The following is a 25,711-nucleotide window of genomic DNA, read 5'->3' as shown; positions in this document are numbered from 1 at the left end:
CAGAACTTCTGCAAGTCCTGTCCTTCTGAAATTGGGCTGTTGGTGAAGTTTTTTTTCTCCAGAGCTGCCCCAGGTAAGAGACTGCCCAGAAACTCCATACAATTATGTAGCTATAATTACACAACTTTGTTTAGAAGATGTTTGCCACAGCAGGCCTCCTCAGTGTAACAGCTTTTCACTGTGCCACCACATACTGTGTTCCCAAAAGCCAGGAGATACTGCATACTAACTCTGGTTGGACTGGACCAGTACATGGATGGCAGAGCTCCAAGGAATGCTCAATATTAGACTTGTTCCAAACTCCAGTTTGGATCACAACACTCTGTGAATGGATTTGTAATGTTCCCATAATTCTAGTATCTTATACATTCTTCTCTATGCTTACATGGCTATCACAAGAGTTCTCAACCTGGATAACATGATTCTCGGGGGAGGTGCATATAGGTGACAGGTAGTTGTGACCACCCTGTCTTGCCCATTTCACTAAATGGGGCAGGTTTCCTAGCTAGACAGTAGGGACATGAGGTGGATGCCAGGAGGGGGGTCCCAGTACAGGAGACATTGAGAAGCACTGGATTATGATTGTCTCATTACTCTATATACGGTTGCCATGCACAGCTGCTGTGTTCCGTCACCATAGTGGTTACGTTTTACTGCTCAGTGCAGTGGTCTCTAAGTATTGGTTATAAAAGCACAAAACTTAGTCAGGAAATCTGGGTTTTGGTATCTAGCTCTGAACATTCTCGGATGTTCCCTGCCCTGAGAAGCTTGGCGTCCGAAGAAGGACAGCGAGAAGGCAGGACATGCTGGAGCCTCGTGGTATTTTCTCACCCCCTTTCCTTTTATGTGATGTTTGTATGGAGGCTTTTGATGTGGATTCATAGCAGACGTTCCAAACCTGTGGAAAAAACACAGAAATTGGACTTAGTTTTGGCTTAATTGGCTTGTGAGTTGCTTGTTAGCTAGTTTTGGCTTATAGCTTGTTGCTTCTTTTTGATCGGCTCCTGGCAAGCAGGGGCAAGGGGGGAGAGAGTCAGGAGTGCAAGGCAGGCCCACCACAATCCCAGACTGCATGCTGGGGGGGACCTAGTCACATAGAATGTTGGGGTTCTTAGGGATTGGCTTGTTTTGTCCTTGTTTTGAAACGGGATTAGCTTGATTTTTGGCTTATTGTGGAAGTCGGGGTGCTTATTTACCACATGAAAGTTGGCAACTGTGGTTTATAGTTGTGAGGCTCCCTGAAGGGGATCACTGTTTGGAGACATTTGAATGAGGGTGGCAGGGCATGGTGTGCCAAGATGAGGTTCATGCCGTGCATAGAAGGCAGGATGGTAAGAACCATGGGGAGGGAAGTGAGAAAAAGGCATCAATCCTGGAGTGGATTTGGGTGGGAGGAAGAGAACACAGTGGCTGCAACAGTGCAGTACAAGGTCTTGAAGGTCAGGAGGAGAAGTTTATACTTGAGCAGTGGTAAGGGAAGAGGAGCCAGCGGAGTGCTTCAAAGAAGGGAGGGATGTGATATGATTGACAGGCAGACTGGCTTGGAGTGATGTGGGTATCATGTAGGCTGAGGCTGGGTTCTGTTTCATGGGGCTGGGAGGGTGAGGTGGGATTTCAACCCTTTAATGTTGATCAAGTGTTTTTTTTCCTTTTGGGGGAAAAAATGGAACCAATTCCTGCTGGGGCCTTCAGGCCTCCTAATGTAGCAAGGTCAGTACTGACTATTGGGAAGCTGAGCAGCCAGCTGCTGTTTGTAAGAGCCCAAGGAACTTCTTGGTATTTAACACCAAGGGGAGTCAATGTCTTGGGCGTTGTGCCTTTGTTTCCTTTTTGGAGGATGATGCTGGATCTGTCAGCCTAAAACCTTGGATTATAATCTGTAGCTGAAAGACTCCTCCATCAGAGCAGATTCAGGCAATGTTCAAATAAAGCCAAGTGTCACAGCTTATTGTGGCCATTATTTTAGCAGCCTGCCCCTCCCAGTCTTCTATAGATTCCAGTAATGGATTAGATTTTACTTCTGTTATGTTTGTGACAGGAAATTCTGGGTGTTTTGCAGAATGAGTACATTCCATCTGACTCATCAGAGCCCTTCTTCTGTCACTCCTGTGATGTGTCCTTCCATATTCTTTATGAAAATATACTGGGTATGAATGACATAACTGAGATATATTTAATGCAAGATGGCTCATGTGAGATATCATTGGAAAGGTTATGATTTACTGAATGTGATTATCCAATTTGTGTGCCTGTATCATTTCTGTATCTGAAATTAGGAATATTGACTATGTATCTGTATTTCAACTATGCTACTTTGGGTGACGCCCACTGGTAACACTTCAGGTACAACAATGGAAAAGCCAGACTGGGCGGATGGCCCATCAGCGAGGACAATGGACTGTAAAAAGCTTGGCTTTCCTGTGGACATTCCATACTGCCCCTGACACATGGACGCTGTAATCCTACAGGGTCAGGTGGTCTTGTCACCTGATACTAAAATATTACCTGGGACTTCTTGTAACTTTCCACTGTAAGGGAAGGGGGGCCAAACTAGGGAAACAAAGGACTCCCGCCTTATGCAAATCCTATTTAAGGGTGGGGAGTGAGGTAATCCAGGTAGTCAGTTCTCCCCTGCTACGCCACCCAAGATGACTACTGGAAACAACTGAGACTGAATTGGGGGAAAGCGCTGGGCTCAGGCTGGAAGGGTGTCTGGCCTGTGAAGAAGATTATTAGAACCACATTTAGGGTGAGAACTTGCATGTAACCAGTTTCTTTAGTGTATTAACTTTAGTTTGCGTGCTCTGTTTTATTTTCTTAGTAATCTGCCTTGTTCTGTCTGCTACCTCCTTAACAATATACCTGTTATAGTTAATACATTTATTTCTGGTTTACAATATAACCCAGTTTGTGATTTCTAACTGGGGTGGGTGGGTGAGAAGCTATGTACATCCCCCTCCACATTGAGGGAAGAGGCGAATTTCATATAGTTTTGGGTTTGTACTCCAAGGCGGCGTGGGTGGACATCTGGGTGCTGTGGCAAGCCCCTTAAGCTGAGCCTTCCCAGACCACATCTCTGTCTCTCTCTGCAGCTGGGTGTGGCCCTGCCTGTGTGCTTGGCTGGAAAAGGCTGGGGAGCCTAAACCAGCAATACCAGGTAAAAGGGGACCCAGTCTGACTCAGTGACGTCCCAGCACACCAGGTGAGCTCCCAGGGAGTCCAGCCTGTTACAATTCCTCCTGCTCTCAGATGGCCTAAAGCAGGGGTAATCAATTATTTTTTCTTGTCAAAGTCCAGATTTCTTGGTCAAGGTCCAGAGTCCAGAGAAAATGACAATAATGATAAGTAAATAGAAAGATTTCAGGATCTATTCAAAAGCATCTGATGGTCTAGATTTGGCCTGCAGTCTGTCTTATTGACTACCCCATTTGTAGTTTTTTACTGAATGATCCCTGCCCTGTACCTGAGCAGATAGTGCTTGGGAAGATTCAGGACAAAACCTTGGCTTGGACAGCCCGAGTTTTATATGACCCAGAGCTCTTTGTCAAACTATGTCATGGTTTTCATATTATCCAAGTGTTGGGTGGCATCTGCTGGGGTTGGTTGAGGAGATCCAAGGTCTTAGCCCGCACACCTGAGAAAACCCTCTTGTGCTCCAACCACCCTGCAGGGAGGTACAAGGTAATCCCAGAATCTCAGTTCTGTCAGCATAGCAGTAGTTTCATTTAACCAGGGCAGGCAAGCCTTCAGCACTTCCGGGGCAGTGACTTATATGGGCCCATGGTGCCTGGGTTTCAGCAATATTCAAGGCCTGGGGGCCTGGCTCCACCAATGTTTTGGGCCAGGTCTCTCCACCTCCGCCGCCTACCCCCCCCCGAGTGCCCCCCGCCTGCTGCCCCCATGAACCTCCCCCGGCTCGAGGAGCATCCCTGCCTCTCCCTTGCAGCTCCATGCTGCCTCTGCTTCCAGCATCAACTGCTGCCACAGGATCCTTGCGCACACCGCATCCACTAGTGCCAGGGCTAGCTGACCCTGCCCTTCCGCCTCAGTCCCTTCCCTTTTCCAGTGGGACCCTCCACCAGCACAGGGGCCCCCCCTACCTGCAGTCACTGCTTCTGCCCCATGCTGGGCAAGGGGCTGCCCCATCCCCCACCCCCAGTGAGATTACAGTGAGGGGCAGCAGCAGGGGAGGAGGTGCACATGTGATGGCAGCCCCCACCCCTGGCACCCAGCACAGGGGAGGCAAGGGGGATTCTTGGACCTGAGAGGGGCCCTAGGAGCCCATGCAGTGACAGTGGTACGAGGTGAGTGGGGTGTGGGGGGGGACGATGGGGGCCCCTCCCCTGGAGCTCACTGCTGCTGGTGGAGAGAGGGCTGGGGGGAGTCATCCTCTCTGGCCTGCCTGAACGCCAAACTCCTCATCCCCAGCCCCACCCCAGAGCCCTCACCCCCCCCCGTACCCCAACCCTCTGCCCCAGCTCTGAGCCCCTCCCACATCCCAAACCCCTCATCCCAGCCCCACCCCACAGCCCTCACATTTTTACATTATTTAAAAAAATATACAGTAACTCCTCGCTTAACGTTGTAGTTATGTTCCTGAAAAATGTTACTTTAAGCGAAATGATGTTAGGCGAATCCAATTTCCCCATAAGAATTAATGTAAAATGCGGGGGTTAGGTTACAGGGAATTTTTTTTTTTGCCAGACAAAAGACACTCTCTCTCGCGCTCGCTCTCTCTCTCTCTCTCTCTCTCTCTCTATATATATATATGCACGCACGCACATATACACAGTATACGTTTTAAACAAACACACACTGTACACAGCAATGATGATTGTGAAGCTTGGTTGAGGTGGTGAAGTAAGAGGGTGGGCTATTTCCCAGGGAATGCCTTACTGCTAAATGATGAACTAGCACTCGGCTGAACCCTCAAGGGTTAACACGTTGTGTTAATGTAGCCTCACACTCTACCAGGCAGCACGAATGGAGGGAGGGGAGACAGCATGGCAGAGAGAGACAGAGACACACACCCTGTGTTTGGGAGAGACATGCATTGCCCCTTTAAGTACACTGACCCCACTCTAAGTATTTTGCCTTTTTAAGGAGATCAGCAAGTTGAGATAGCAGTTGCTGCCAGCAAGCTCCCTCTGGCCTGAGCCCTGTCGTGTCTCTTCTTCCCCCCCCCCCCCCCCCTGTGGATGGGGTAAACAGAGCGGGGGGGGGAACAGGAGCAGGGGGGAGGGGGACACCCTGACATTAGCCCCCTTCTTCCCCCTCCACCTCGCACAGCAAGCAGGAGGCTCCCAGGAGCAACTCCAAGGCAGAGGACAGGAGCAGCATAAGGCAGTGTGGGGAGAGACACCTGAACTGCCTGGTAATTGATAGCCTGCTGGGCGGCTGCCACATAGGGAACTCAGGGGAACTGATGGCGGGGCTGCCGGTCCACCCTTGTTCCAAGCCCCTACCACTAGCTCCAATGGGCTGCTTTTCCTGCAAGCAGTGGACAAAGCACGCGGCTGCCAAACAACGTTATAAGGGAGCATTGTGCAACTTTAAACGAGCATGTTCTCTAATTCAGAGGTTCTCAAACTGTGGTCCACGAGCTCCATTCAGGTGGTCAGCGGATAGTTCCCTCTAAGGTGCGTGCCTGGGCGGCCGCACATGAGAGAATGAAGAGCCACCCACCTAATTAGTGGAGCCGCGCAGGCATGGCTGAACCAGGGACAGGTCCAGGCACCAGCGCAGCAAGCTGTGAGGGCGGCAGGCAGGCGGCTTTCGGCGGCATGCCTGTGGGAGGTCCGCCGGTCCCGCGCGACACCGGTGGATCTCATGTAGGCATGCCGCCAAATCCTCATGACCAGCGGACCACCCGCAGGCGCGCTGCCGAAAGCCGCCTGCCTGCCGTGCTTGAGGCGGCAAAAAACATAGAGCCGCCCCTGCCCTGAACCCTGCCACCTGGGGCTGAAGCCAAAGCCTGAGTGTACTGCTTCACTATGGTACAAAGTGGCAATGACGTCATTTTCTCATCGCACGCAGCCACTACTTGTTCTGACATGCTGTTTATAGCTTACGCCAGCTCTGCGTTGTGGGCACAAGTGTACTGCTTCACTACGGTACAAAGTGGCAATGATGTCATTTTTCTCGTTGCGTGCAGCCGTTACCCGTTCTGACAGGCTGTTTTTATGCTAAGTTTACTATTTTTCGGAGGTTGTCAACTGAGGCTATTTTTGTTGAGTTGTTTCAGATCTAAGACGCTGGTAACTGCTGCTGCATCATTTCACTAATACTTTGTGTCAATTGTGTGTGTATGTTAAGTATTTGAGGCACTAGTACTGTATATACCTGCTGCCCTGAAATAATTAAAGGTCCCTTGTACAAACTAATGAATAATCAAAGGGAAAAATCCTTCTTGTCTGGACTCTGATCTAGTATTGGAGCAGGAAAGCATTGGATAGAGAGCTCAGAGGGCTGCTACTAATGGTTGGTCTTCAGCTCCCATCATACTCAGAATTTTTTTTCCATGCACATGCTCTGTCCCAATATTTTCTGACATGATATGACCGACAAATGTATTTAGTTGGGTTAGATGCTGTCTAACGGTAACACTACCAGAGACGACAAGACCAGGTTATCAACAGCAGTCTTTTTTCCTACCAAATGACTAATTATAAACTGCTTTCCCCTTAGGTACCAACCAATTCTTACTTTTAATGTACAATGTGAAACCAAGATGATATGACAGTTACACTTACATGAACGTGCGTTGTGTGTATGGCCCTGAATCTCAACTATTTGAAAATTTGGCTTTTTTGTGCTTGTTTCTTATAACTGCTCAGCACAGATACCATAACTGTGTGTATATAAATTGGGTAACTGTAAACAGAAGGAATGTGGTCCCACTCAGCTGAATTCTACAGTACTCACTAACTATACATGCAGATTAGGTGTGCAGTTGTACGTGTTTTGCACATACAATTATGCACCAAACAATCTTAAAAATCAGACCGTAGTTTTGCTGTTTTAGGTATAAGATTCTTACCACCACTTATTATTCTATTGCAGGGGTTCTTAAAGTGGGGGTCAGGACCCCTCAGGGGGTCGCGAAGTTATTACATGGGGGGTCACGAGCTGTCAGCCTCCATCCCAAACCCCACTTTGCATCCAGCATTTATAATGGGGTTAAATATATAAAAAAGTGTTTTTAATTTATAAGGGGGGGGTCACACTCAGAGGCTTGCTATGTAAAAGGGGTCACCAGTACAAAAGTTTGAGAACTACTGCTCTATTATAATGAAGTTTGATAGTGCCATCTGTTGGGGGAATTGGAAATGCAAGTAATACTTGCTAAATCAAAACTGTATAAACTGTCCTCTACTAACTTTCATAATACCAAAGATGTGAATAAAAGGGAAAGCTTCTAATAGCTGTTCTTTAGTTTGTGAATTATTTCAAGCTGAGATATTGCATATAAGATTGAGGTTTTCTATTTATTTTGATTTATACAACAAATAAAGTTGCTGATTGTTGTGGATTAAAAACTTTAAATTTAGTCACCAAAAGTTGAGAGTGTAGGAGGAAGATGGTGAACAGAGGAAATTAACCTATGATGCAGAAGGTGAAGTGCCACAGTACAAATGTTAATAGTATGTAGATTTGTTGTTGTTGTTGTTGTCTAATGTTAAGGTTCCAAACTTGCAGCAGGTTCTGGACCTGCCGGTTCCAATCCACTCTGTAGTTTCTAGGTTTGGGGTACATAAGAATGGCCATACTGGGTCAGACCAAAGGTCCATCAAGCCCAGTATCCTGTCCTCTGACAGTGGCCAATGGCAGGTGCCCCAAAGGAAATGAACAGACAGGTTATCATCAAGTGATCCATGCCCTGTCACCCAATCCCAGCTTCTAGCAAACAGAGGCTAGGGACACCATTTCTGCCCATCCTGGCTAATAGCCATTGATTGGACCGCTCTTCCATAAATCTATCTAGCTCCCTTTTGAACCCCATTATAGTATTGGCCTTCACAACATCCTCTGGCAAGGAGTTCCAGAGGTTGACAGTGTGTTGCATGAAAAAATACTTTCTTGTTTATTTTAAACCTGCTACTATTAATTTCATTTAGTGGCCCCTTGTTCTTGTATTATGAGGAGTAAATAACACTTCCTTATTTACTTTCTCTATACCACTCATGATTTTATAGAGCTCTATCATATCCCCCCCCTTAGTTGCCTCTTTTCCAAGCTGAAAAGTCCCAGTTTTATTAATATCTCAGTATTTTATTATATGGAGATATACCTATCTCATAGAGCTGAAAGGGACCTTGAAAGGTCATTGAGTCCAGTCCCCTGCCTTCACAGCAGGACCAAGTACCATCCCTGACAGATTTTTGCCCCAGATCCCTAAATGGCCCCCTTAAGGATTGAATTCACAACCCTAGGTTTAGCAGGCCAATGCTCAAACCACTGAACTATCCCTCCCCCTTCCTCATGTGCAAGCTGTTCCATACCCCTAATAATTTTTGTTGCCCTTTTCTGAACCTTTTCCAGTTCCAATAGCTCTTTTTTGAGATGGGGTGACCACATCTGCACGAAGTATTCAAGATGTGGGTGTACCATGGATTTATATAGAGGCAATATGATATTTTCTGTCTTATTATCTATCCCTTTCTTGATGATTCCCAACATTCTGTTCGCTTTTTTGACTGCTGCTGCACATTGAGTGGATGTTTTCAGAGAACTATCCACAATGACTCCAAGATCTCTTTCTTGAGTGGTAACAGCTAATTTAGACCCCATCATTGTATATGTATAGTTAGGATTATGTTTTCCAATGTGCATTACTTTGCATTTATCAGCATTAAATTTCATTTGCCATTTTGTTGCCCAGTCACCCAGTTTTGTGAGATCCTTTTGTAGCTCTTTGCAGTCTGCCTGGGACTTAATGATCTTGAGTAGTTTTGTATCATCTGCAAATTTTGCCACCTCACTGTTTACCCCTTTTTCCAGATCGTTTATGAATATGTTAAATAGGACTGGGCCCAGTACAGACCTGATGCTGTGACTCGGGGTGGAAGGAGCCTGCATCTCCCAGCTCTCTTCCCCCACCTTCACACATCCCCCAGCACTGCAATTCCTCCCATGCCTTCTTCGTGCATCTTTGCCAGTTGCTCACGTTCAGGGCCTGGGGTTACATAAGAGCGACCATACTGGGTCAGATCAAAGGTCCATCTAGCCCAGTATCCTGTCTTCCGACAGTGGCCAATGCCAAGTGCCCCAGAGGGAAGGAACAGAACAGGTAATCACCAAGTGATCCATCCCCTGTCGCCTGTTTCCAAGATTGTCCTGGCTGGAGGGGCCCCTACACCTAAGCTGCTGCCTTGCCCCAGTGGGCCTCTTCCCCAGCAGCTCCTCTTCAGTGTGTCACAGTTCAACTTCTGCTGGGTTGGCAGTGGCGTGAACAGGAATACACATGTGGCTAGATGTGAGCGCTCTCTGTGGCTACCAGCCCCAGCAGGGGCGGATTAAAAAATTTGCCGCCCCTAGGCCGTCAAAAAATTGCCGCCCCCTCCCCCGCCCCCCGCCAGCTTACCTCCGCTCCCTCGCGGCAAGCCGGGGAGGGAGGGGGAAGAAGGGGAGTTGTGGCGTGCTCGGGGGATGGCAGCAGTGGAGCAGGGGTGAGCTGGGGCAGGGAGTGGTTCCCTGCCCCCCCGCAAGAGTTACTCCCCGTACCCGCTGGCCCCAGCTCACCTCCGCTATCCCCCGAACGCGCCGCTACTCGCTTCTCCTCCCTCTCTCCCAGCGCTTTCGCGCGGCAAGCCTGGGAGGGAGGAGGGAGAAGGGAAGTTGCGGCGCGCTCAGGGGATGGCGGAGGCGGTGGAGCAGAGGTGAGCTGGGGCGGGGAGCGGTTCCCGGCCCCCCGTTACTCCCCGCGCCCGCGGGCCCTAGCTCACCTCTGCTCCGCCTCCTCCAAGCGCGCTGCAACTCGCTTCTCCCTCCCTCCCAGCGCGGCAAGCCTGGGAGGGAGGTGGAAGGAGGGAAGCGTGGCGCGCCTGGGGGAGGAGGCGGACCGGGGATTTGGGGAAGGGGCGGAGTTTGGGAGGGGGCAAGAGCAAATTTGCCACCCCGGCAAATTTGCCGCCCTAGGCCTTGTTGGCCTAGGCGATAATATGCCGCTGAGCCCCAGCCCAGACAGCCCCCACATCCCAGTCACCAGACGCCTGGTTCTAACCATTGATGTAATCCTGATATGTGATCAGATTACATCTCCATGCACTGGGTATACAGGCTCCTGGAAGATTGGGCCCTATCTACTGTACTAGTCTGGGAGGGGCAATCCTTTTATATATCCAGGGAGGGGCTGGCAGGGCCAGTGTAACCACTAGGCGAACTAGGCGGCTGCCTAGGGCGCTGAGATTTGGGGGCGCCAAAAGAGGTGCCCAAAATTTTTTTTTTTACACTATTGCTGGAGAATGAATGAATAAAGAAAAGAGAAACGTCGTTGAACTTGCATTTTAACTTGTCGTACTTCTCTCGTACATTACAGCTATAGCCTACGCCAGCGCTGCATTGTGGGCACAAGTGTACTGCTTCACTATGGTACAAAGTGGCAATGACGTCATTTTCTCATCGCGCACAGCTGTTACCTCTTCTGACAGGCTGTTTATAATGCTAAATTTACTATTTTTTGGAGGTTGTCAACTGAGGCTAACTATTTTTGTTGAGTTGTTTCAGATCTAAGACTCTGGTAATTGCTGCTGCATCATTTCACTAATACTTTGTGTCAATTGTGTGTGTATGTTAAGTATTTGAGTGTATACGGCTGCTACTCTGAAACCTGAGTGTATATGTTTATCATGTGCGAATATGCGTGTGTAGGTTGTTGAAATTTGTCATATTGATATTGTTAGTTGTTGTATGACGGAGTATCCGCCATTCTAATTTTATAAATTTTATTAATAACAATAATTGGATATTCTAAAGGTAGAATAAAATGTAGTAGCTTTTGATATGAAGGAATGAAGGAAGGAAGTATATGTGAACAATGCCACATTATAGAGTATTCATTTTTGAAAGTTTATAAGAAGTGATGCTCCGAGGGGTGGGGGCGCAAGGTGGAAGTTTCGCCTAGAGCGCAAAATATTCTTGCACCAGCCCTGGGGGCTGGCACCCCCACCCCACTTTGTCTCTCCAAACTTCTGGGTTCTAACTTGAAATCCCACTCTGTTTGGACCCCCATCACCTCATGGACCCTGCTGTGACTGTACCACTAGCACCACTGTAGTTACACCACAGGACTGTATCTCAGGACCCCTTGGTCAAATGACTCCAGTTTTGGATGACTGAGCTTACCCCACATCCCCATAACGCACACGAAATTTCAAGGCAATCCCAATATCCATGTGGATTTTAGAGCACTTAGAGTTGTTCTTTAAGCAACAAGGGCTTCCCGACCTTAGCTATAGTGCAGGGGTTCTCAAACTGGGGGTTGGGACCCCTCAGGGGGTCGTGAGGTTATTACATGGGGGGTTGCAAGCTGTCAACCTCCACCCAAATCCTGCTTTGCCGCCAGCATTTATAATGGTGGTAAATATATTAAAAAGTGTTTTTAATTTATGAGGTGTCGCACTCAGAGTCTTGCTATGTGAAAGGGGTCACCATTACAAAGGTTTGAGAATCACTGCTATAGTGGAACAGATGCTCCCCAGAATCACAGATGGCTGAATAGATTTTAAAAACAACAACAACACGCAATTCTGTGCAGCAACAAAGGATGAGAAATTCCAGTTCAAATGAAAAATCAATAGTTTCTGGGGAAAAAACTGAAAAAAGAAAAGAAACAAGGCTTTAGAATGTGTCTAGTTCTTTCAGTTTTGTTCATCAGACCCTTTTGTAAATGCACATATGAAATCGGGTCAGCCAGTGCAAGATTGTTTCCAGAGGCTTTACTTAGCTAAATGTGAGTCACTTCTTTTAAGAGAAGTACAATATACAAGAAAAAAGAACAGGAGTACTTGTGGCACCTTAGAGACTAACAAATTTATTAGAGCATAAGCTTTCGTGGGGTACAGCCCACTTCTTCGGATGCTGTAGCCCACAAAAGCTTATGCTCTAATAAATTTGTTAGTCTCTAAGGTGCCACAAGTACTCCTGTTCTTTTTGCGGATACAGACTAACACGGCTGCTACTCTGAAACCTACAATATACAAGGAAATCCATTTTAGAGTTCCCTCTGTTCTGGCTTTCTAAATGGACAGTCAATTATCTCTGTGATGCAGAAGGGAATTAGTGATGGATGTGTTCATGTTGAAATCCAAAGTGTGTTGAAACTGCATGTCTGCATCATTTCTACCTACCAGAAGTCTGTGTCACTTCCTGACTTAATCTGAAACTTCTCCAGAAATGCCCTGCTGAGCTGAGAGCTCCTAGTTCCTCTTGGAGGAAAGTAGGGAGCTTTAATTATTTATTACACCACTTGGCAAATTCTCTCATTTCTACCCAATGGGAACAGAAGCCAATAGTTTCTCTCCTCCTTCAAATCTCTCTTCATAACTGCTTTTGCCTGCTTTTCCATCATAATTGGCATTCCAGCACTAACTGCTCCAGCTCTGCCACCGTGTCAGAATACAAATCTTGTTTTAAAATTTAAAATAAAAAATGCGCGCACACATTCTCTCTCATCATGTATATGTACACAGCCCTAATAAATCTTGTTTGTTTTCATTTAAAAATCAATGCTTTCCTGAGCTCAATATTCCGTTTTTTCCTTGTATTCTGCTAACATTTTAACTTCCTTAACTGCCCAACCTCTGTCAGTCTTTTTTCATTTCTCTGTTAGATCTAATTTAAATTCACTGTGGGCCACTGGCCTGGTCCTATGTGTTGTTAAAGTGCCAAGTGCACCCATGCAAATAATGAACATGAAGGATCTAAGGCTGAAAGAGTCTTTCTCAGAAACAGTTTATTAATCTCACGTCTCAGAATGCAATTGGTATGTGAATTACAGGTTCCCAAGATCTGAGCTAACAGTTTTGGATAAGACCATTCTCTGCTACTCAGGGAACAAATGGAGCAGGATCCCTAGTGTTCTGCCCTTAATAGGGCTGATCTCCCCCAGGTTTACACTAAAATTAAGTTTCAGAGTGGTAGCCGTGTTAGTCTGTATCAGCAAAAAGAACGAGGAGTACTTGTGGCACCATAGAGAGTAACATTTATTTGAGCATAAGCTTTCGTGGGCTTTATTCTTTATTCAAGTCTTTATTCAAGCCTAATTTAATGGTGTCCAGTTTGCAAATTAATTCCAATTCTGCAGTTTCTCGTTGGAGTCTGTTTTGGAAGTTTTTTTGTTGGAGTATTGCGACTTTGAGGTATGTAATCGAGTGACCAGGGAGGTTGAAGTGTTCTCTGACTGGTTTTTGAATGTTATAATTCTTGACGTCTGATTTGTGTCCATTTATTCTTTTGCGTAGAGACTGTCTGATTTGGCCAATGTACATGAATGTACATAAATTAGGCTTGAATAAAGACTGGGAGTGGATGGGTCATTACACAAAGTAAAACCTATTTCCCCATGCTAATTTTCCCCCCCTACTGTTACTCACACCTTCTTGTCAACTGTTGGAAATGGGCCATCCTGATTATCACTACAAAAGTTTTTTTTCTCCTGCTGATAATAGCCCACCTTAGCTGATTACTCTCGTTATAGTTAGTATGGCAACACCCATTTTTTCATGTCCTCTGTGTATATATATCTTCCTACTGTATTTTCCACTGCATGCATCCATGAAAGCTTAAGCTCAAATAAATTTGTTAGTCTCTAAGGGCTGGTCTACACTGGGGGGGGGGGAATTGATCTCAGATACGCAACTTCAGCTATGCTATTTGCGTAGCTGAAGTTGAAGTATCTTAGTTCGACTTACCTGGCCATCCTCACGGTGGCAAGTCGACCACCGCGACTTCCCCGTCGACTCCGCTTACTCCTCCTGCCGAGGTGGAGTACAGGCGTCGATTCAGGGATCGATTTATCACGTCTAGACGAGACGCGATAAATCAATCCCCGATAGATTGATTACTACCCGCCGATCTGGCTGGTAGTGTAGACGTGGCCTAAGGTGCCACAAGTACTTCTCGTTCTTTTTACTAAAATTAAGTGTACAGACAAGTGGTTGGGAACCTATGGCCCAGCCAGATACTCAAAGCTCAAATGTATCCTGCAGCAGATGTAGGCAAGGAGATGTCTATGCTGCTGATAAAAGCCAAGTGAGGCTATAACATTGTATTCAGGAGCTGCCCATTTATTTTGTGTTATTGGTTTTCTAGCATCTCTTCCTCATTTAGGCATCCGTGCTTGTGGCTTTGACCATCCCCTCTTTTCCCCTAAAGTATTTTGTGATGCTCTGTGTTTCCACCAACAGGGCACATCACCTTGGGTTTGTGATCTCTGAACACAATGGCAAGAATACATTGTTCAGTACTGCTGTGGTATGGTAGTTTTGTTTATTTAACTAATTAAATTACTATCATGGAAAGCCCCTTCTCTAGAAGCTCCCAGGGAGGTGGCTCTTACAAAACTCAGTACAGATCCAACCAGCTGAGCAGAGACCAGGGGCAGGTGCTTGCCATGCGATGTGTGAGGAGGAGAGCAGGGGGCTGGAAAGCTTTTCCTGTGCCTGGAGTATTTCGTTTTATCTTTTTCTTTCCTTTCATAAACCAAATAGCTTTATTTTTCTGCCATTGTTCCAGCTGGCCGCTAGGTGTCAGCATGAGGCCTACTGAGGAACTATATTTGTGTGAAACATGTTTGGTTCAGTCCATCACAGTAGGCAGCACTTTAAGGTAGGTAATACGGTGGTAAAAAGTAGGGTGACCAGATAGAAAGTATGAAAAATTGGGACGGGGTGGGGGGTAATAGGTGCCTGTTTAAGAAAAAGCCCCAAATATGGGGACTGTCCCTATAAAATCGTGATATCTGGTCACCCTAGGTAAAATTGATGAAAATAGATTGAGCCTGGGACTCATGCATATTGTCTGGGGTAGTGCTGTGTTTCTGGGCAAGGGTTTCTAATGCTGTTTAAAGGCAAGAATGAGCAGGGCCTTTGCTGGCTTGTCACCCTGGTTGTCATTTTTTCCACATCACAAATTATAGTACAAGTTGGGACAATTATCTGTGTATGTGGGACATCTATGAAAGGCTTAATTGGCTCTGACGTTATACTCGGTAACTCTGCCCTGCCCTCTGGAGCACAGATAACCTAACAACTGTTCTAATGATGCCCTGTTCCAGTCTTGTTTTTAACTGGCTGAGTAGATAGTGCTGGAACTAGGGGTGCGGGGTTTGGTTCAATGGCTCTCACCACCCCCACTATAAAAATTGGTTCAGCACCCCTGGCTGAGTATGCTGTCAGTCACTACCTTGATGGGGAGACATTTCTGTGAAAGCTGGTCTGATCTGATTCTAGCTACAGTGATGTCCCAGTGCTCTTGTCCTTTCTTGCAGATGAATTAACCTCATTTAACAACCTTATCTCTAGATGGATTATTCCCAACACAATGCCAGACTCTAATTGCAGCTCTATTAGCTAGATGTTGGGATCAGGCCTTACATGCGATTTTGACTGGGCAGTTCAGAAAAAATCCACCTTTCTGCTTTCATTTTAGGCATCTGAACACCTGCTCCTGCCGAAACCCCAGAGTGGTCCACAGATTGGGGGAAGACGAGCATTCATCCTCCCAAGTTGCATACATGGCCTGCATGCTCAGAGGCTACCTACCAGATTGGGGTCCATTCAGAATCTAACTTCTCCCCACCCATAACTTCTAGCCCAGTGGTAAGAGCATTCACCTAGGATGAGGGAGACCCAGGTTCAATTCCCCCTTCTCTGGGCAGAGGGGGAGAAAGGATTTGAACAGGGGTCTCCCATCTCTCAGTACAGTGTTCTGACCACTGAGCTTTGGGATATTCTGATTTGGGGCTCCTTCATTCTTTCCTGTTGAAGCTATTCCAACTGTGGATAATAATGAAAGAGTGATTAGAGTAGGGGGACTGGACCTGGGGGTCTCCCACCTCCCGGGGGTGCCCTAACCACTGGACTACCATGTCATTCTTCCTCTCTCTGTCCCAGTGACTGTTCAACTGTGGATAAATAATTAAATAATCATTGGACTGGGGTGGGGGAAGGACTATGTAATTAAATAATATAATTATATTATAATTAAAGTGTCCTCTCTCTCCTCCTATTTCTAGTACCTAGATCTCAGTAAAGATTCTTGTAATAATTTACATCTGCATTTAAGGATAGAGGACTCTATTCACTCCCTGTGGTCATCATTGATACCTAGGCTCTGGACTCCTGGTGGCGGAAAGCCCAAATAAGGGATGGTGTTTACAGGTGGCGCAAATTGCCCATATCCCCTGATCCACTGAGGACCCTGGAGCTAGTTGGTACAGCGCAATGGCTGCATGGGCCTGGCTGGTGATGGGTCATGATTCAGTGCATCTCCTGGGCAGCCCTTGCTAGTGGTTTTCATATGGATCTAAAGTTTAAAACTTAAAGCTGCTCTCCTCTGACAGACACACCTTGGGAGAAGGCAGCAGTGCAGCCACCGCCTGTCCTTGGGGCCGACTTTCCCTCCTGGTGCAGCTATCCCCACCACTATGGAATACAACTTAAACTTCCTGTGCCAGTGTGAGGGCAGTGGAGCTCAGTGAGTTATGCACTTTTATTAATGGAATAACAGAAGTAGTAAGAACATAGGCTGAGTTTTAGCCTGTGGAGCAGGGAGAAATCTTTATCTTTGGTAAACACTTGTCTTATTTTCCAGCAGTGTTCTTTACCTGGATCAAGGACTCAGTCTGTGGCCAGTGTAGTTCACACTGCCCCATTCCAGTGTGTAGTTATCACTTTATTGCCGCAAAAGGGAATGATTTATGCTTTCTTCTCTTTCATTTACCTTTCCAACATTTATACTGTGCTTACTGCCATAGTATCTTGTGCAAGGTGAGGTGGTAATTGTCCAGTCCTTTATGTATCCTTCTTAGCTATTGTGTATTTATCAAATACAGTTATAAACTGACATTGTTTTGTTTACTAAAAAATTGCCATCTTCAGAGCCCAGTCTAACAGAACTGGATGCCTGCTAAATCTCCTTGATTGGTTTCCTTGTGTGGAGGATGGTTAGATTAGATTCACCTTTACAGACTTAAAATCTGAGAACCAGTTGGTAAGAGTCAAGATAAGGTAGATGTCCTGGCCAGTCATGGGGATGCAACCAGCTGGCCTTTCATGCTGTCTTCATGGAGTTCTCTCTGTGCAGTTGCAGCCTTCCTTCTAGCTCTTCTAATCCTGGATCTTCTAGTGGTATCCACAGTAGTTGACACATGAACTCTACCTGAACACTCCTGGGTTGTTGGTTCCTCCTACAGTACCTCATTGACTACACCTTCGCTGTCTTTTGTGAGACTCTTTATTCCTCCCTTCTCTGACAGTCCTCTGGGCTCTCTTTGGTCCCCTCTTCTCTATCTCTCTAGTTGTTCCCTAGGTGACCTCTCTCTCTAATTTTCATGGTTTAGCTAACACCTCTACATTGATGATTCCAAAATATCCCTCTCCATACTCATCCTCTCTCTGCAGGTCCCTCAGATGACTCTCATGGATAGCTCATGCACTATTTTATCAAACTCAGACTCAACATGGCCATAGCTGACCTTCTGATGTTTTCTTCCGAAAGCCTCCTGCCCTTTTTTTGTCAATAACTGCACACCCTATCTCATCTAGGGTTGTAGGCTGAGCCACCTCTGATTCCCTTTTCCCCTATACCTACAGCAAAGGTCTTGCCAAATCCTATACCAGCAGCTTCTAAGGGAACATTTATCCTTTGTTCCCACTGCTAAAACCCTGACATGGGACTTTGTGACCTTTCTGTGATGGCTGTAACCTCCTCTCCTAGTATCTCTGCTTCTCTCCGTGTCCCTCTCCAGGTTGGTTTGTTTTTCTCAAAGTATTGCAGTGAAAGTAATCTTCCTTTCCCACCACTCTGTCATTTCCCCTTTTTGAGTCTTCTCACAGGCTTACTCCCACTTCTGCATCAAGTCTGGTCTTCTCATTCTTCTATTCAGTGCTGTGACCCTACCTGCTTCTCAGTGCCTTTTCCTCTTACATTTCATCTTGTGGTCTGCCCAGTCTCTTCTTCACTCACTCTTTATCCTCCTCCTCTTTGTGCCCCTGTGCCTACTTATATTGGTCCCTTTGCTTGGAACAGCCTCCTTCTTTCAAATCACTTCTTTAAGGTAATCTGTGCACTATATTGCTCCTCTGCATAAAGAAGGCCTTCAAGTGTTTAGTCATCTTAATTATTTTCCCTGCTTGTTTTTTACATTAGAAATTCATATCTTGTTTATCCAGTGTGTCATAGAAGATTCCAAGGATGATTAGGGACCAGGACCTCACAAGGAACTGAAACTTGAATAATTTAAGGGGAAGAGATTTGATTTCTTTATTCAAACTGTTTAAAATGTGTTGTCACTTCTGTTAAATCTTGAGGGACATGCCCACATGCATGAGAAATTCTCTATCCAGCCTCTTCAATTTAGAGCTGAAGAGTCCTCCAGCAAAGACAGAGAAATAAGACTTGATAGTTCTAAGATATAAAGCAAGCAGAAAATGTAGATTAAAAAAACCCCCACCAAAAAACCCACTTGATCCATTAGTAAAATGCAATAAAAAATACCCCCACAAACTTTTTGCATCAGTGTTACCGGATGCCTCTTTCAGTAATACCTGATATTTTAACATTTCTGTTGTGTCTGGCTATGTTGGGACTGAAGTGAATAGGAGCTGCATCTGTCTCAGCATAGGAATCTCCTCTGTAGCTCTACCTATGTGTTTTAAAGTGTCATGCCCACTTGTGGCATTATATCAGTAACATAAAATAAATACATTTAATTGAGATAGCCCATCTCCTAGAACTGGAAGGGACCTTGAGGTCATTGAATCCAGCCCCCTGCCTTCACTATCAGGACTAAGTACTGATTTTGCCCCAGCTCCTTAAGTGGCCCCCTCAAGGATTGAGCTCACAACCCTGGGTTTAGCAGGCCAATGCTCAAACCACTGAGCTATCCCTTGGCTTGTGTCTCTTGTCTCGCATCCAGTTACAGGAATGTGTTACATCTATCAGCAGCACAAAGTAGTGCTGCACCCTTCAGACAAACAATTTTTAGAAGCCTGTACTGTACTCATTCAGCCTGTAGACTGCAAGTATCTGTTATCCATTAGACAGAGCCATTGTGCTATATAAAAGTTAGCAATAAAGACATGTTTGGTAAACTTGTGGTGATCTTGTTACTCACACCCATTTATAAGCTGTTGAGTACATTTATTTCATTCCTATCATTGTTCATTACCAAGATATGTGCCCAGAGAATTTAGTCACCCTTCAGCACTTTACAAACAGCATTTCATATTGCAGCTGGCTGGTGTGGGAGGTGGACGTCTTCACTACTGGAGTAGTTCCGGGGTTTATTGTTTCTGTAGAATATTTCAACACTTAGCAGTTACAGAGTTTCTGAAACACTATTCACACTAGACCATTTCTGCATAACAGAGACAAGATAGTACTTTCTTTCCTACCTAGATGTTTGTACTATGCTTGTGCGCATGATAGCTGGGTGCCTGAATCAGGGGAGACAAGTGTGTGGGGCCCCGGAAGGGTCACATGCCCCTCCCCAATCGCCTGGGGCAGGCAAGGGCCCAGGAGCCAGAGCTTGAGTGTGGAATGCGATGAGTTCTGTGCTGCTAAGGACTTCTGATGTCTGCCCTTGGTGCAGGGAGTTTGTTTATAAACAGAGGCAGGGTGATTAAGATAACAAAAGGCTTGTCATTAAATTAAGGATCATTAAATGATCCTGAAAGCCTTCCCAGGCACTTCAGTTAAAAGACAGGAAACAAAGGGTAGGAATAAATGGCCCATTTTCAGAATGGAGAGAAGTAAATAGAGGTGTCCCCAGGGATCTGTACTAATCTGGGATCAATGCTGTTCAACATATTCATAAATGATCTGCAAAAAAGGGTAAAGATTGAGATGGCAAAGTTTGCAGCTGATACAAAATTACTCAAGACAGTAAAGTCAAAAACAGACTGCAAAGAGTTACAGAAAGTTTGGACAAAATCGGGTGACTTGGCAACAAAGTGGCAGATGAAATTCAATGTTAAATGGAAAGTAGTGCACATGGCAAAATATAATCCCAACAATACATACAAAATGATGGTTCCTAAATTAGCTGTTACCCATCAAAAAAGAGATCTTGGACTCATTTTCAGTAGTCTGGAAGCACTGTTTCCAGAGTACTGCAAATGTATAAGAATTCTTCTCTTTGTGCCTGTATCATCCTGAACTCATTCTCCAGCTTCAGAAGACTTAAAAATTATCTCCAGTCATCAATGGGACAGAGACAACTGAATAATGTAGCTGTCCTTAACATGCAGGTCAAGTGTGTGTGTGTGTGGGGGACACGTGCCCCCCTTTGTATCCCTGTAAAATTACGGTGCCTGTAAAATTACTGCACTTCCTATCTCCCTTCCACGCATGGCCTCTGCAGAGCAACATTCTATAGATCGGGGTGGCCAAATTTACTGACCCTCCAAGCCGCATATGACAATTTCCAGAAGTTCAAGAGTGGGGATGCGCCTGTTGGGGCTCAGGGCTTCAGACCCATGGGAGGCACCTGCAGGAACGAGAGGCTTCAGCCATGCTCCTGCTGAAGCCCCGAGTCCTGGCAGGTGTGCCTGGGGCTGAAGCCCCAAGATCCCTCTTCCCACTGGGCAGAAGCCAGAGGCGATGCATGGTGGGGAATGTGGGGTCACATACACACGATTTTTGCCAGGGTTTTCTGGCCCCACTCAGGCACATGGTGCCGCCTGGCCCCCTTCCTGCATGGCAGCTGCGGGAGCTGGCAAGCTGGGAGCTGCAGCCATGGGGAGAGGCAGCAGCAAACAGGAGCAGCAGGGAGAGCTGCTACCTCTCCCCATAGAGCTGAAGCAGCAGCCCCTCCCTGCAGCTCCTAGCTGTTTGCCGCTGCCCTGGGAGCTGCAGGGAGGGGCTGCTGAGGGTAAGAAGGGGGGCATGCCTGGTCGGACATGACTCAATCTGTGGGGTGGGGCCCGAACCGTTAAATTGTGCTCCCCCATTCTCAGCAGGCACCAGTCATCCCTGGCAGAAGTCCCTACCCCTACCACCCCGCTGCAAGGCAGAAGCCATGAGCTCTCCTCCCCCCAGTCTGGTAGGCAACCACCTTTGAAACCATATTTGGGCACTGCATTATGATATGTTTGATGGTTTGGATGTTCTCATTGCAGTCTCATAAAAGTCTCTCTCATTTTCCACTTGACTGCACGTCCTATAAAGTGTGGCCAGTAGAAAGATTAATTCACCTGCATGAGCTGGAGGAACTGCAGTCTCCTCTGAACAGGGGAAACCAGTTCAATCTGTCTCTCACAAAACTCAACCCACACAACTCCCCAGCAAAGATATTACTGTACATTATGATAGTTACATCAGCAGATTATTGCAATTGGCTGATCCGAGCCCCAGAGGATGGAATGCTGTTACCTAATAATTATTCAAAGCTGGTTTTAAATTAACTCTTTGATGAGTGTCGCAAACACCATGCTTAACCCTGATGTGCTGACTAGATATTGTAAATTGGCATTGGACATTTTGAAATTCATCATAATTCTGCTCCATCTGAAGCAGAGAATCTAAATCAATGATCACCCAATAAAGTCTTATTCCTTTGGGCCTGTGACTGACTGTGGCAAGAGAACTGGGATAGAGAGTTTACCTTCTAGATACTTGTAATGGTTAGTGACATCCAACTGGGAATTGCTGCCCACAGCCTTGGTGCTGATAGTTTTTCAGACCTCCTGGGGTCAGAGTATATTCTTTCCTTTTTTGTTGTTATGGTAAATCCAAGTAACTTAGTAAGCATTCACCTCTGCTAACACAAAGGAGCTGTTGTATTCCAGGTCCATGTCACCTTCTTTGCTGGCTCTGACAGAGGCAAGAGTGTACCAAAATATACCTAGATTACAAGAGAAATTAAGTGACTGCCTAGGGCACCAGGAACCTAGTGAGATGGACCTGATTTAGGAGAAGGAATGTTAGGTGTTACCTTTGCTTCTCTTCTGGGGAGTTGCATCCAGAACCTGTCATCCACTGTAAGATGAGCACAGGTCTTTTCTGATGAATCAGCTTCTATTCTAGACACGGAAATTCGTGTAGGGGAGGGAGAAGAGAGAGCCTGACTAATCATATTTATGTTGTGCTGGAAGATTATTTGTTATGTACATGGTGCAATACCCTGTGTGATCCTTGCGAAGTGACTGATTCCTTCTCTGTGGAGCTTGGAGCCCAAGGGCACAAGTGGGTGTGATACTGTATAGTTCTCAGAGTGGCAGATGCTCCTAGCCAGAATGCTTCATGAAACAGGTTCATATGGGAGGATCCCCTCTGTGTGGGAAATACATGTGAGTGAACAGGAAGGCAGTTGATTCTCCTGAACTACATTTATGCCTGTGCATGCATTCTTCTGATATTGGCAGCAGGAGAGACCACAGCATAGAAACTCCAGAGATTGAATTTACAATGATTACCCGTAATTTAGTGCCAATGAAATCTAGACATCCCATAAAATAGCTAGATCCACATTGTTCTTCAAACCTCAGATCAGTGAAATGCAGCTTTGCATTTGAGATACTATATGACTGTAGTACATTTTGCACTGCCTGCATCTACACTGACATCAGGAGAGGAGAAGAAGACAAGACTGTCCCTAGCATATATGATCTTTTAAAAAAAAGGCGAGACACACCCACCCACTATCAATGCAACACGAAGGGAGAACAGTAGCTGGGGCCAAGAGAAGATGCAATGAAATCCTCCTGTACCCACAACTGAGATCTGAAAAGCATCATTCACTCTGCAGATCAAAGAAAGAAGGAGCAGCCAGTATTCAGACAGATAGGATCCTTACGACCTATATAGGAGAAGTGCACTTTCTAAGTAAACTGTAACAGTTTCCCAACAGAGTTTTCTTATGGACTTATTTATTAAGCAAAAATTAAGATTAGGAGTCTGATTTAAATTATGTAAATTTTCAGTTTTAGTTAACTGTGGAACTATTGCAGCTACTTTTATTTTACTCCTGCCTTCATAAAAAGCTACAGAGTTATAACAGATAATTAAAAAGACTAAAGTACATGCTTTAATATAATTGGGACCGGGCCACCCAAGATGAAAACTACACCATGGAAGAGTCCTACAACCAAGTATTTGAGGCCAATCCCTTTATCAATGGAATCCTCAACCAAAATGTGAGGAAGGAGAAGAGTACACCCTCTAACTTTTGACAATAATTCAAGGTCAGCCAGCCACGAAGACGACCAGCACCATTCATATTCTGGTTTTGGATAAAACACCTGATCTTGCCTACATCATAGAAACCTTCCTCCCTCCAAGCCTACACCCCACTACACCCTTTAGCAATAAAGTAACCATTAAACAAGTTCTGAATCAGTAGTCTTTCTTCCCAATTTAGTTTTAACAAAAAAAGCTGCAACATAAGTAGCTATGGGAGATAACAGTGCAACTACTAGGTATTGGTGGGGGAAAAGTGTGCTAGTAATGTCCTGGATATACTGGTCTGTTAAGTGTTATTGCTTTTAATATGCTAATACAAACACTGTAATAGAGTATTAATGTCCCAATGTACTGTAGCTTGTTTTAACTTACCGTAATACTAGAAGTGGTACATGTGAAGCTCTCTTAAAAGCTGACACTACAGCAGTGATATTCGCAAGCCAGCATGCATAGGGCTGGGGGTGGGGAAGGGGAGTGCATCTAGGTATAAGTAACATCTCACACACCAAACAGGAACTTTTCCACAGTTCATTGCAATTTGGAAGTGTGATTATTATACCTTGTCTTACAAACACCAAACACCATTACATATGCACAAGGTCAATAATTCCCCCCCCCCCCGTATACAGAGTTGTGCATATAGGGTGCTTCTCGGTGAGCTGAGGGGTGAAAACATTATCTACTATCTATCTGAGATGAATATTGAGCTCCCAGCTCTTCAGGAAGCAGTAAAGAGTCAGCAGCCAAGCCACATGTTGAATCCTATTGCAAACAGTATGGGTGATGCATGAGGCATTCTGAAGCAAGAGGAGATTCCTGGAAAACTTTAAATAAGACACAGAAAGAATAAAGTTTTCCTAGGTTTTGTTTCTGTTGGATTTATTGTATTATGTATAGTAAGTGTTTAATATAAAAATCAGGTAGTAGGGTTTACAATGTTATAACAAGAGATTCTGCTATTACCATTATCCAGTCAACTTGCACACTACTATTTTGAATTAGTGATAATTCACAGAGAGAGAAAGAAGAAAGCTGAATTTAGAGAACAATTATTAACCAGATTCCTGGTTATTCACCAGCCACTTTGCTCCAGTCCATAGCACAAAGCACCATAAACCCAGTAGAATCTGGCCAAGAGACTATTCACCTCAAATTGGCATCTGCTACACTTCTCCCCCCCCCCATTCCCAGTCACCACTATTCAGGATATAGCTAAGTGAAAAGGTGGCATAGCTGAAGCATTTAGCAGGCAATTGAAAACTAGTATAGAGTCTGTACAGTCCCTGAGAACACTGCTTAATTCTGAGCACTGGGTCTGCAACTAGTCAGCAGTGAGACTGAGGAGACATAACTGGCACCTTAAAGCACATTTACCCCTCCTTCCTTCACAAGCTGCACTAAGCACAGTTTCACAGCCCCGGGCACAGCACTGGGGGGGTAAGTACGGGACGGGGAGCAATAACCCAAAAGCGCTCCTTTGCCTCCTGGTTCTATTGCTCCCTCAGCCCCCTCCGCTGAAGAGAGACCACGAGAAAGAAACATCCCCCCCCACTTTTCTTTCCTTCTCCACCTCCTCTGCCAGCACCAGCTGGACTTCAAGTTCAGAGCCACCTTCCCCGCCGCGTGGCCGCCTCGCTGTGCATGGGGCTGCCGGGGGCCAACAGGGCTGCTGCTCCTCAGCCCCCTCTGCCACACTGGGGGGGTGCGCTGCCGCCCCTTCCCCTCCCGGCAGAGCCCACCCCAGCTTAGGGAGCCGGGCAGCTGCGGGCGGGCGGGAGCCTCCTCCTCCTCATCCCCAGGGAGCCCGGCAACCAGCCGACGCTGCTTGCAGCCCCGGAGCGAGCAAGCAGGGCTGGGGATGCGGGAGGGCGGTGCGGAGCTGAGAGCCAGCCTGCGGCCGCACGCAAAACCCAGCTCCAGACTTCGAGTCTGGAGCCCAGTGCTGGCTGCGTGGAAAGGCGCCGCTTTTGGAAAATGTGCTCAGGGGGGAGTGGCCGCTCCCCCTGCTCCCCCATAGCTACGCTACTGCTCCTCGTTCTTTTTTCATAGTATACCAGTAACTCACAAATATTCTTTAATGTATTTTCACAGCTCCTGTGAGACACATAAACAGTATTGTTCCCCGATGGGGAGCCAAGGAACAATAGTGTAAGCTAATTTTGGATATCTATCTCATGACAGGTAGGCCTGATTTTTTTTCAGAGCACTTTTAATAGTGCTTTATATGCTCTAACAATTAGTTGTCACAACACCTCTAAGGCTATGTCTACACTACGAGGGTAATTCGATTTTACTTAAATCGAATATG

At 46.0% G+C, this 25,711-nt stretch overlaps 1 pseudogene; it reads right to left on the bottom strand.

Annotated features, from left to right (window-relative positions):
* LOC112104423 overlaps positions 1–25,711 on the bottom strand; it is an 86,264-nt pseudogene that overhangs the window by 24,159 nt on the left and 36,394 nt on the right.

This window comes from Terrapene carolina, unplaced genomic scaffold (assembly GCF_002925995.2).
Source record: "Terrapene carolina triunguis isolate 2854851 unplaced genomic scaffold, T_m_triunguis-2.0 Scaffold130, whole genome shotgun sequence".
NCBI lineage: Eukaryota > Metazoa > Chordata > Testudines > Emydidae > Terrapene > Terrapene triunguis.
Note: the sequence above shows the minus strand (reverse complement) of the source record. Positions and strands in the feature narration are given on the sequence as shown.